The sequence below is a fragment of the Calidris pugnax genome, unplaced genomic scaffold, assembly GCF_001431845.1.
Source record: "Calidris pugnax isolate Ruff unplaced genomic scaffold, ASM143184v1 scaffold28, whole genome shotgun sequence".
In the NCBI taxonomy this organism is placed as follows: Eukaryota; Metazoa; Chordata; class Aves; order Charadriiformes; family Scolopacidae; genus Calidris; species Calidris pugnax.
The window spans coordinates 14,583,593-14,595,229 of NW_015090842.1; the positions used below are offsets into that span (position 1 = coordinate 14,583,593).

General features: G+C 38.4%; 1 protein-coding gene across 2 annotated transcripts in view; it reads right to left on the minus strand.

Moving 5' to 3' along the window:
* SIAH1 (siah E3 ubiquitin protein ligase 1) overlaps window positions 1-5,122 on the minus strand; it is a 24,603-nt gene extending 19,481 nt beyond the window's left edge. Inside the window, exon 1 of one of the 2 annotated variants that reach the window (XM_014942337.1) lies at window positions 5,102-5,122. The gene's annotated coding sequence lies outside the window, so the exon portion shown is untranslated. Of the gene's footprint in view, window positions 1-170; window positions 456-5,101 lie in introns of those variants that run through there. The other variant, XM_014942338.1, reaches the window with a different exon arrangement.
* Between the last annotated feature and the right edge of the window lie 6,515 nt (window positions 5,123-11,637).

An 11,637-nucleotide genomic window follows, 5' to 3' on the forward strand; every position in this document is an offset into this window, starting at 1 on the left:
GGCGCGCACGCGCACCCGGCAGCGGCGCGCGGGCCGGGCCGCCCCGCTGCCGGCGCGGAGCTGGGGAACAAAGGCCGCCGGGCTCCAGGGGGAAGCGGCGCGGCTGGAGCCCACCCCACCCCGTGCTTTCACACCCGTTTCCCGGGCCCGGGGAGAGGCCGTCCCCTTACCTGCGCCGCCGCCGAGCCCCGCCGGGGTCCCTCGGCTCCCCCTCGGCCCCGAGAGGCAGCGAGGCCGGGGCGGCGCCGAGTCCTAGGGCAGGGAAGAGGCCGCGGGCCCGGCCCTCGCCCTCCTGCGCCCGGTGAGTCGGGGCGGCGGCCCCTTCCAGGCTCCCGGGAGCGCTCCGGGCCCTGAAAGCGAGTTTTTTGGCACACCAGCATCGGCGGGGTCACGGGGGGCTGTCACAAGGGCTATTAATGCTACTGTAAGAACCGAAAAGAGCCCTCGGAGGTGGCCAGCGCCGTCCAGCACAGGAGCATTCCGGTGATTTGAAGGGGCTGCTAACACCAAACCCCTCCTCCCGCCTCTCCCTCTCGAAAGGCTTCGCATAGCTCAGGTTAGGCCCCAGTCCAGCAATGCCCTAAATACAGACGTAACTTTCAGCACATGAACTGGATGAAATTAATGTAATTACTGGTGTGCTTACATGTGCTTTGTTGGATTGGGACCCTATTCGTCTACTGAAGCTATTCAGAGGTTTGCCAGAGGAGAGCCACTGTTTGTTTTATTTCCAGTAAAATATTTAAAAATATGTATTTGCTATCTTATTTCAATTTTTGAATGACTGAAGCATTTTCTTGGCTAGTTTAACTGGTTATCCAGATGGTTCTCAGTATCCTCCTCATTCCTTTTGATGACCAGAAAGCACTTCTTTTTGTGTAACATTTTTATGTTGAATCTGCCAAGTCTGCTCTTATTCAGAGATTTTGGGGATTAGTTTTAAGGCAGCTTCTCAAAAATACATCGCTGTAGCGATGCCGTACAATGTGTACCAAACCCACTATTTAAGAATCCTCCCAAGTCTAGGTGATATCAATTATTTATCATCAAAGGATGACAGCTACAGGAGTGGAACTTCTTTTGCACATAATTTTTTCCCTGCACATCTATGCAGTGGTTATTGAGCCTTTTCCTTTAAGTATTCATGAGGAGCGATACACATGGCACTGATTGCCAACCCATGGTTGGGTTGACTTATTGAATACTGAAGGAAATACGTTATGATTAAGTATTATTTTTTGTCCTGGATAAGAAGGACACATTCCTGAAGCAACATGTTATCAATATTAGAGGGGTTTTTTTCCACCTTTGATTTTGGTACAGAGTAGGGGCAATCATTTGATGTATTTTTGAACATATGGAAGTCTATTCAGTAGTGGTAACTTCAAAAAAGGTAGTCTCCTATAGAGAACAAGGAAAAAAAGCTTCTCTAATAGTAGCAGTTAGTATTTTTAGATATGAGAACCAAAATGCTTATCAGTTCCAGTAGTCTGTGTGGTTTCTTACAAAGTATCTCTGTGGTTAAGGCTTTGATCCTGCAAACACACACTAACTTTTTGTTAAAAGTTAGTTGAGGGAGTCTCACAGTCCTGTACCCAATCAGTGCATTGCTTGGGGGTCACTATTACTAATCATTTGCCTTTCACTGAATAGAAACTAATTCCTTGAGCAGTGAAAGTAGTTAGAGCTAGTTTCTAATGGATTTTCCTCCTCTCTCTCTCCTCACCACAGGAACCTTCCACTTCACTCCCCTGTTCCTGCTAACCTCCCCTCTGGAAGACCTCCAGCTTGCCCGCATGCCTTACCTAACCCTTTGTAGCACCCCAGCAGGCTCATGGCTCTGCCCCAGAGGGAGCACCCAACACAGCTGCTTCCCAGCTGCGTGCGTACACCCACTGCTCCATCACCCAGTTCACATCTCCCAGCTCTCCATCTGGCAGAGCAAAGACTTCACGCTTCCCTCTTCCCTCAATAGGGCCATTTATCTCAGTTTTCCTCCGTTATCCGTCTCATTCCTGCCTCAAACTGGGGTGAAATTAGCCCATGGGTTCAAAAGTTAGTAGAGAGGGCTGTCTGGAATAGACCCCATAGCTAGGTCACACGAGCTTCGTTACTGTAGGAAATGAAGTAAAACAGTCTCAAAGCGACATTAAGAGGTCATCTAATCCCTCTTCCTGCTCCAAGGTAGAATCAGCTATGCCTTCGTTATTTCTGGCAGATGTTTGTCTAAAACAGCTCATAAAAATCCTTCTGCAGTAGAAATTTTTAAACCATCCTCTGAAACCTATTCTAGTGTTTGTCCATGTCATCGCATTGTTTCTCCCCATGACTGATAACCTAAACCTCCCATTATAGTTTTAGCCCATTCTTGAAACACTTCAGTGAACACAAAAACTTTTTTTTTTTTCCTTCTCTGTTTTTGAAGTCTTTAATCTTCAGTAAATTACATCAGTTCCTTTCCACCTTTCACCACTACAAGGCCTCTGATCATTCTTTTCTCTCTGTGTACTCTGCAACTGCTCCTTTTATTCTATTTTGACTATAATTCTGGGAACTGGACACAGCACTCCAACTGAGGCCCTTTTAAATGCTGAGTAATAAAGGCTGACTCTATGGGGATGCCATTAAATTAGCAGTATCAGTCAATAGAATTATTGCAAACTGAAATTTACTTGTTTTAACATCAAGTTTTACTAATTATTAATTTATTGACCTTACTTTTGTACGCATTGTACCTACTGTCGCTATAGAAGCATATAATACCACTGTGGTTGGTAAAGTTACGTATGTATGTAGTTCTGGAGTTTAATGGGATTACTGTGTTTCCTCACTAGACAATAATAATGTCTGTAAGGATTTGGTTTCATATTAAGATGTAACAAAATACATTTTTTTTCCTCCTCTAAACTTTACACAGTATTCTTGTTCCTAAAATTACTATTATTTCATAGTCATTGAGTAAAAGGGATGAACTAGTTCACACTCTTTATGCAATGCTCTAATATTTTACAACACATATTATTATAGCTTACATGAGTTTTTAAGTGAAAAATCATTAGTGATATTTTATGTCTCTCTCACATTCTTTGTTTCAAGAATGGGGAAAGTATTAGCAACACAAGGCAGCATTCTCTTCAGATGTAGAAACATCATTACCAATAAGTAAACTGGATCATCAAAATTTTGTGGATGGATCTGCTTTCTTGGGCAGAATTGCTGCTTCTGCTCATTCATAGTACCACTTGTTCCTGGCAGCTGAGCACTTACCTCCTCAGCACAGCACCCAAACATTCACTAATTTCTAAGCTTGTCTGTAGCAACACTAAAGCTAGCAAAAATACACACGCTTAAGTGAATTTTCTACTTACAGCATTTTAAGGTCTCTAAAAGTAATGAAGAATTCATTTTTACGCAGTTGTGAGTATCCTATTCCAAACACTTTTTTGTATCAAGATGAGAACTTTAAGCCCTTAAGAAAAATGCATGCCTAGTGTCCAACAAAACACACTTATTTTGAGACTTGGCTAAACAAAATACCTGAAGGTTACAGAGCACCTTAATTGCAAATTAGTGATTACAGAAATTACAAAAGGACACCTAAAATAATTGTTCCTCAAAGTACTCAACACAGTATGAGTTTAAAAGAAAAAAGCTATTCTTTGTCTGAAAAAACCCGATAAATTATATTTACCAAAATACAAATAAAATATTTTAAACCTTATTTTTTCTAGCCAGTTAATATCTTCCCCATACATATTAGCACTTTGGATGCATTACTAATGATTTTTGCTGTCCAAAATTTCCCAGTATCATGGAAAGAAGGACAACAAACTCTCAAAGTTTGTTTCAGCCAGCCAGGAGGACGCTTCAAGACAATAATACTGATTAAGATGTAAGATCAGTTGCTGATCTTGTCATCCTTTTTTTTTAATTTATACTCTTCACTGGCTAGGCTGCTAAACATCTGTTTTCCCAAACACTTTATTTAGGGACTTTCTGACAGCAAGAAAGTGAAAGAATAGCACAACTATTTAAGGCATTTAATTAAAAAAATAATCTTATATTTTCAGCTGTTTCATATTTTTGGACCACGCATTTTGCATAGTAATAAAATTCTGAACTAATAAGAACTCAACAAGAAAGCAATTTTGGGATATGCTGAAGACCTTCTTATACAAACTGCTGAACTAAACCTAGTTTCTAAGGAAGTAATGAGATTCTCTGAAATGCGTGTGGTATCCCACTCTCAACCTGCAAAGCCTCATACATATACAGGATTGCTGACTCCACTTATTTTATTGATAAATACTTTACATAACAAAAGGCTTGGGGATTTTTTCCTGCAAAGCTACCTCTAACATCTGCAGCATTCAAGTGATTCCCTCAAATTGGTTTTCCACTAAAAAAGTGAACAAAAAACCCCTTCAAAAGTAAAAACTAAAGTTTCAGAAGTCAAATAAATAGAGTTCAAAACTTAATATTTAAAATAATAAATATTTCATTTTGAAGCTAACATTACATTAGACTGGTTGGATTTGATGGTCCTGATGTACCAGTTGACTTCATTGGATATACTCATGGAAACTATATGTTATAGTCTATTATTAATTATAGTTCAGCTGTGTACTAAGTCTTCAAATGCTTAAGAGATAGGCAGTCTGAAAAAATACCAGGTTGATATTCTGTATTTAATAATTATCATAATTGACTAATTTAACTGATCTTGGTTATTTTATAGAGAAACATTTTCCAATTTTGTTTTTGAACTTCATATATTTGATTTATTTACCACTTACGTCCTTTTTAAAGGTTTATAAGATGCTGAAACTGAAAGAAGAGGCATAAGAGGTTTTATAGAAATATTAGGAAGAAGGATTTTTAGTTTAGCGATGGACACAGAGTTAGGGAGACAAACCAAAAGAATCTTTTTAAAGTGAAAAAGATAGTAAATTACTTGAAAAAGTTATTCCGGGTGGGAAAAGATGCCTTGTTACCCCTTAAATCATATAAAAATATTAAAGTATATTACAGAAGCACTACAGATTTTAGGCAATACCAAATCTACTAACTTGTCAGAAGCTCTATATAAGTTAAGACTTGCCTTCTTCCCCAGCTTCATCCCTCCTGAGAACGGCCAGCATCTTGACATCCTGTAGACATCCTAGCACACAGGAATCATAGGATTAGGTTGAACATATTTTGTCTTTATGTAGCAATTAGCTAGAAAATACATTTTAATAATCTATCAACCAGTTGTAGGCTATTCAGCAAATCTGATAGGTCATGGACCTCCACAGAAATATTTATGATCAGCATATTTCTAGACAATAATTACCTCACAGTTTTAGGAGGGAAGCAAGCAGCTGTCTGCCAATGTGGGTGAAGTAATTAATCTAAGTTCTATTTCAGAACAACAAGCTCTGATTTTCAAGACAGAATCGGTACACTATTAGCAACAGAAAGAGCCAGCACAAGCACTGTACTCCTGAGGATCAGTATAAATCCAAGGCTTAAGACCATCAAGTCATTTTGCAAAAATTCATAACTAGCCATTAGACAAAATAAATTCCAGTCAGCCTTAAATCTTTTAGATTCCAACTAACTAAATTTAAAAGTCTTTAAAACCAATTAAAATCTCCTGTATCATCCACTGCTTACTATGTAAATATGCATTCTTCATTGAACTCCTTCTGAGTCAAAAATGTGATGTGTAATTATATAACATTTTAAATGGTATAACATTGGAGAAATTCTGTGGACACGTAGCACATGATACTATACAGAAATAAATTCATAACTACTCTGCAATTCCATAAGTAAATTACAAGATGAAACACTGATTTAAAAATAGTGTGGAAAGTACATGACAACTTTTCCAGTTTTGAAATGTGTGTGTCTGTAAGGTTGAATGAGATAAGAAGGTGTTTTTGAGGGTTTTCTTTTGGCAAGGTTTTTGGGAGGTTATGCCTAGGTGGAAGAAATTATTCTTACACCATAGCCTGAAGAACAATGTAATTGGACAGAAACAATATCCAGTAATAAGTTGTCCGTTAAAAAAAAAAACAACAAACAACAAAACAAACCCGTTTTCCTTTTTTTAAAGTTAGAAACTATTACCGGATTTGAATTAGTTTGGCAGATAATCTGTGTACACAAAAAATCAGGTGCCAGATCAAGCCTAAACCACACCACTCAACACATCTTTAGTTTAATGCAGAATAAACCCATCAAACAGTACATGCAAACACCGGTAACTGGCACAAATAAGCTATAGTTTACGAGGTATACAAACATAGTCCCATACCAAGCACATCATAAGTAGTTCCTGTCTAAATTCTCATGGTTTGTTGTATTATGTTGTTACTCATGGTTGGCAAACAGCCAACATTTCAAACCTTCCTAAAAGGTTTCAATCAGGAGGAGACCTGTATAAGATTTAGCTATGTCTTTGGTATAAGTCTATTTATTTATGAAATAGTTGCCTTGAACATATTGGAGGGAAGAGGAGAGCAGCATCAGTTTCCTTGCTTACAAATTCCTTTTCTGTTTTTGTGATGTACTTCTGACAGAGGCTCGTGGCTGCTCATCAAGTTTTCTGATTTTTCACTAATCCCCTGTTGTTTTTTTTTCACTAATCCCCCATTTCTATACCTGCAACCAGTCTCCTGGGGCACATGATTAACACCTTGCTCAGACCCTGCCACGTCTACCAGTTCCTACTGTTCCAGCTCTCTCAGTACACATGAATGTTTCATTGTTCCCCTGTTCAGCCTTTACTTATTGACTGTACTCAGGCCCGTGACTGAGCACAGTCACAAACATTTGCCAGAAAAAGAGCATTCTGAGAATACCTCCAAAGAAAAGGGTCATGCTTCCACCCTTGTCTTTCCTCTCTTCTTCCTCTATCCATACAAACAGGGACAAAAAGTCTCCTGCTTTTCATTTTCTGCATGAATCAGTAAGAATGAGAGCGCTACTATGGCGAAGCTTAGACAAAGAAGCAAGGTTTGCATTCAGCTTTAAATGAAGGGCAACTGGGGAGTTGTGATTTTTTTCCTCGTTACTAATTTTTCAGCAGAGTTCTGGTGATCACTGAGCCATAAATGCAGCAAGATCATATAGTGCAGTAAGGGTCCACTTTATTCACATTCATATTTATGTTTAAAATGCATTTTAAAATCATTATACTTGTAAACAAAGTCTTGTCACCAGAAAAAAAAACAGCAAATCTTGTACTGGCTAAATATAACACCTTATATTAGGCATTCTGGAAACAGTACAAAGTAAGGATATGTATTGTCAGGTATCCTGTGCTATGCAACATTCCTGTTAATTTTACTGGGAGTTAGTGTGAGCAGGCACCACAGAGTGTAATGAGGATTATAAAATTGGAGGGGGCGCCTCACTGAAGAAGCTGTCGGCCACAAAGAAATCTGATTACGTGCATTATCCCTGACACTTCTGATTTACCAGAGAGGAGGGAAAATTACAAAAGGCAACATTCTGGTTTTCACACCCGAGTACAGAGAAAGCTTGAGGCATTATAATGTTCTTTGATACAAATGCCTGCTTCATACTGCACGCATCATTTTTCCTTCCTACTGTATTATCATTTGCCATTGTAGCACCTTCTGCTTCCAGCCCTTCCCTAGACTGCCAGTGCTGCACAGGAAAGCTTTTGAGTCACAGGCTTCCATTTATTCAGTGAGGTCATTATAACAGTGTTATCCCTGGTCTCAACAGGAAAAAAAATAATAATTAAAACACAGCCTGGTTTTTGCAACAGGATAATTCAAAGAACGTAATATGGCAAGAATAGGTTGGCCATCCCAACTGGCATGGTGACACTGACCATCAATACTGTCACTGTAATTTTCCCTACTAAAGATGCTGGGTTTTTAATTCCTGTTATTGTTGGTTGGTTTGTTTTGAGGGATCTTGGGGGTTGTTTTGGGTGGGTTTTTTTAATTTCTTTCAGTTGTGTGGAGAGAACTGCTCCCTGGCAAAGGTAAAAGACTCTCTTTTTTTAAATTGGTAGATTTGATTCATTAAAGATTAAGCACATACACCCAAATAAGCCCAAAATGAAATATAAAATGTCTTAGGTAGTTAGAAATAAATCCATACTTGTTTTGATTATTTCGTGCATTTACTTAAAAAGAATAGCTCTTGGGAAGATCACACATTTACAGAGCTGCCTGAGAGAAAATTTATAGCTTGTCAGCTGGATAAAGATATCATCTTCCAAAGTATTTTTAGGTGACATGGTAACAACGTTCAATAATATGTTAAACAGAAATCCTTTGCAAGCTGTGCCTGTGTTCACTCTGATACTGCTAAAAAGTTTATTTCTCTCTAAATGAAAGAAAGCAAGCATATCATTTGAACATCTGCACAATGAAATATACAGCCTTTTCCATAATTATGGAGCAAATCCTACCCTGGCTGGCCCAGCAGGGATACGGAGAAGCATTGCATCGTGCATCCGTTACCACAGGGATCCTGGAGGCCAGGACTGGATTCCAACAGACACACCCCAGGGAGGCACTTCATGACATGATAAAATGCTATATCCCTGTCTGCCTGCATGGCCTCGTGTATGGTAGGAGGGAAACCTACAATATCACCATCTTCTTATTTTTAATAATATGCAACTGAAGGTATATCACACTAAGCAGATGCCTGCCACAGTCTCAGTCTTGTGATTTCTTAATATATTACTGTAACACGTGCTTCCTTAAAGTGGTTATGAAAAAAAAATATGAAAAAGTGGTAATGAGAAAAAAAAATCCCTACTTTGTTCACAAGAGCACAAGCTCTAGCGCATGGGAATTTCATGGTGCAGAACTATTCTTGCTGATGGGCATCCTGCACATTTAGAAAGTTTGGATGGGTGGGTAGGGAAAGCTACTGCCATAGCAATAAAATCAATCATGTCTCTGCGTATCCTAAACTATACAATTTGGGGACCAATTTAAAATAAATTGACTCCAATAGTTTCAACAAACATGTCTGTCCCTTTAGTCATCACATTACAGACAATAATTTTCACAATCAATACATTTCGTCCATGAGCTTCCAATAAACAGTCCTTAGAAGTGTATTACAATGGGAAGCCCTGGAATGTGACCTATCCTGGTAACTAACCAAAGCAGAATCTTCCCCAGCTGCACATCAAAGCAGCTGTAAAACTGCTTTTAGCCAGGAATTAGAGTTCATACAAAAAAATCCAACTAATTTACCCTATCAAAATTCTCATCACTATTGACTGCAGAATTCCTATAGTCCAAAGTTCTGGCTTTTTGTTGTGGAGGTTTGTTTGTTGCTTTTTTTTAAGACAGATAAATTTTAGCGTATTCCTAGAAAACAGGAAAGAACCTCTTAATTCAAACTGCTAAATCTGCCACCCCTCCTCCTTTCCAAATTCATTTTGACAATTATCTTCCTTTTACAATGACTTCCTTTTACAATGAAAACTTTTATTCCACTATCCAGGTTCAACTTTTCAAATTGTGCATTATGTTTTACAGGGTTGCATATCTTCCTTTTTCTGAGAAACTACTTCAAGCCATGGCCACTTGAACTTTTTCCTTCTTTTTTCAACTGGTGCTTACCATAAGATCCCAATTTTATTGTAACCTTCCTGCTTGCTGTCCAACAATTAGACATTGAAAAAGAGGGTATCTGGAGTTTCTATCAGGGAGAAAGTACCCCCTGGGAATGAAAAACAACCCAGGGCTGGTGCATCTGCTGAATTCTAGTGGAAATTAATTTAATCTAGTTAAAGGATAGACACTGGGGCTTATTAGTGCCAGAGGCCTTCTGAAGTGTGTACATGCTTATCATAAATCCTCACAAACTATTTTAAATTTCATTTATCTTTGTAGCTTTCTAGTTTTGTAACTTTGTTATAAATGGCACTTAATGAAACAATAAAAAAAAATCCTTTTACTATGCAAAACTTTTTTCAACGTGATTTTATACATTTTGTACAAGCTGACAACCGACATAAATAAGTGGGTGGCAGGGGTGATATGCCTGTTTCTGTGAGTACTGCTAAATACATGTCTCAGCAGCCTAAACTTGAATGTAACAAACCTGTAGTCATATCTAAAATACTATCCCCCAAACCTGTTTACCACAAAGAGTCATGGTGAAAAGACCATAATCTAGAAGGGAAATAAATCTCTACAGATTATCAATACAAATTAAGCAGGAAGGTTATAAATTGCAACCTCCTGTGCTGATGAAGGAAAAAAGCAAGCAAAACGTGAATCTTGCCCCTAAAATTCTTAGTCCGAGTAAGGCACATTTTAAAGTCATTCCCAGCTTATTATGTTTTTACCTTGAGTTTTAAACTGCAGTTGCTATGACACCAAGATGTAAATATCATGATCTGATTTAAGCATATTAAAACACTATACAACTATCTAATTTCAGCCAGTAGGCTAAGAAATGCTAGTTTATCTGCCTTTCAGATAAGTGGCTGCATGCATTTTTTATTATTTTTTTTTCCAGCAGCAGAGATTAGCTTAAATCAAGTGCTATAGCTACACACTAATACCCATATAGTCAAGTTTTGGAGATCTGTTTTGGAGATCTGACATACGTTATTTCCTATATCAAAACAATTATATTATCTACAACATAAACTATAAGTCATTATGCATGATACTATGTTAGTAATCTACCAAATTCACCTAGACAAGCATAATCTAGGAAAACCCTATTAAGTCTCCTTTTATACATATTTAATACAAACAGTACCAATCTTCCATATTCTAGGATACCTTAAACACAGACAATTAATAAGAAAAGCAAAATAGCATCTGAAATCCTGTCTTTGTTCCCAAGAGCAGTTTCTCTGTGTCCTGGGGAAGATGGAATAGTCACTGCACTTCCCCAATTGCAGTTTTTCCTTGTCTTCATGTCTGCACAAAACCCAAGACTGATGTGTTTGATTAACTATCCTTGCAGTACCTACAACAGGACTAGGAAAAAATCCAACTCTTCATGACTGTAATTCATGGAGTAACCCTCCTGAACAACCAGGACATTAGAATGTTGATGGACAACTTCTCATCCCTTTGATGTCACAAATGTTACCTACAAGCCAGCCCCCTGGCTAAGGCATACACGCACAGCCTGCACACAGTTGGCTCAGTTTCTGTGATGGACGACTGAATTAAGTTTTCTTCTATAGAAACTGCAACTGACCACCGCTTCAAACTACAAGACACTAAAGCATATTAGGTAAAAACATGTCAACTGGATTTTCAGAGATCTTTGTCTGATAGGAGATCCCTTTACACAGCCTTAGTAGTATTAAGTCTACTTTTGCACCAGGCTAAGTTACACAGGTAACGCTTCTCTTATTAAATGCCTATAAATCCTAATCACATGCCAGGGCTTCAGTATGCCAGTTGTTCAATGAAAATAAAGTTAGAAGGACACTTCCTGCCCCATAGAGACTTTCGTGTAAGATGGGAGAGAGAAAAGAGAATACAGAGAAAAGAAAGTGGCAAGACAATAAAAGCTAGCAATATAGGAAGTAGTTACAGTATGTTGACATCCTGATATTTATCCTATGTTTTATAGGCATTACCAAAAAAATAAGAGGCGGGGAGAGGGTTTACT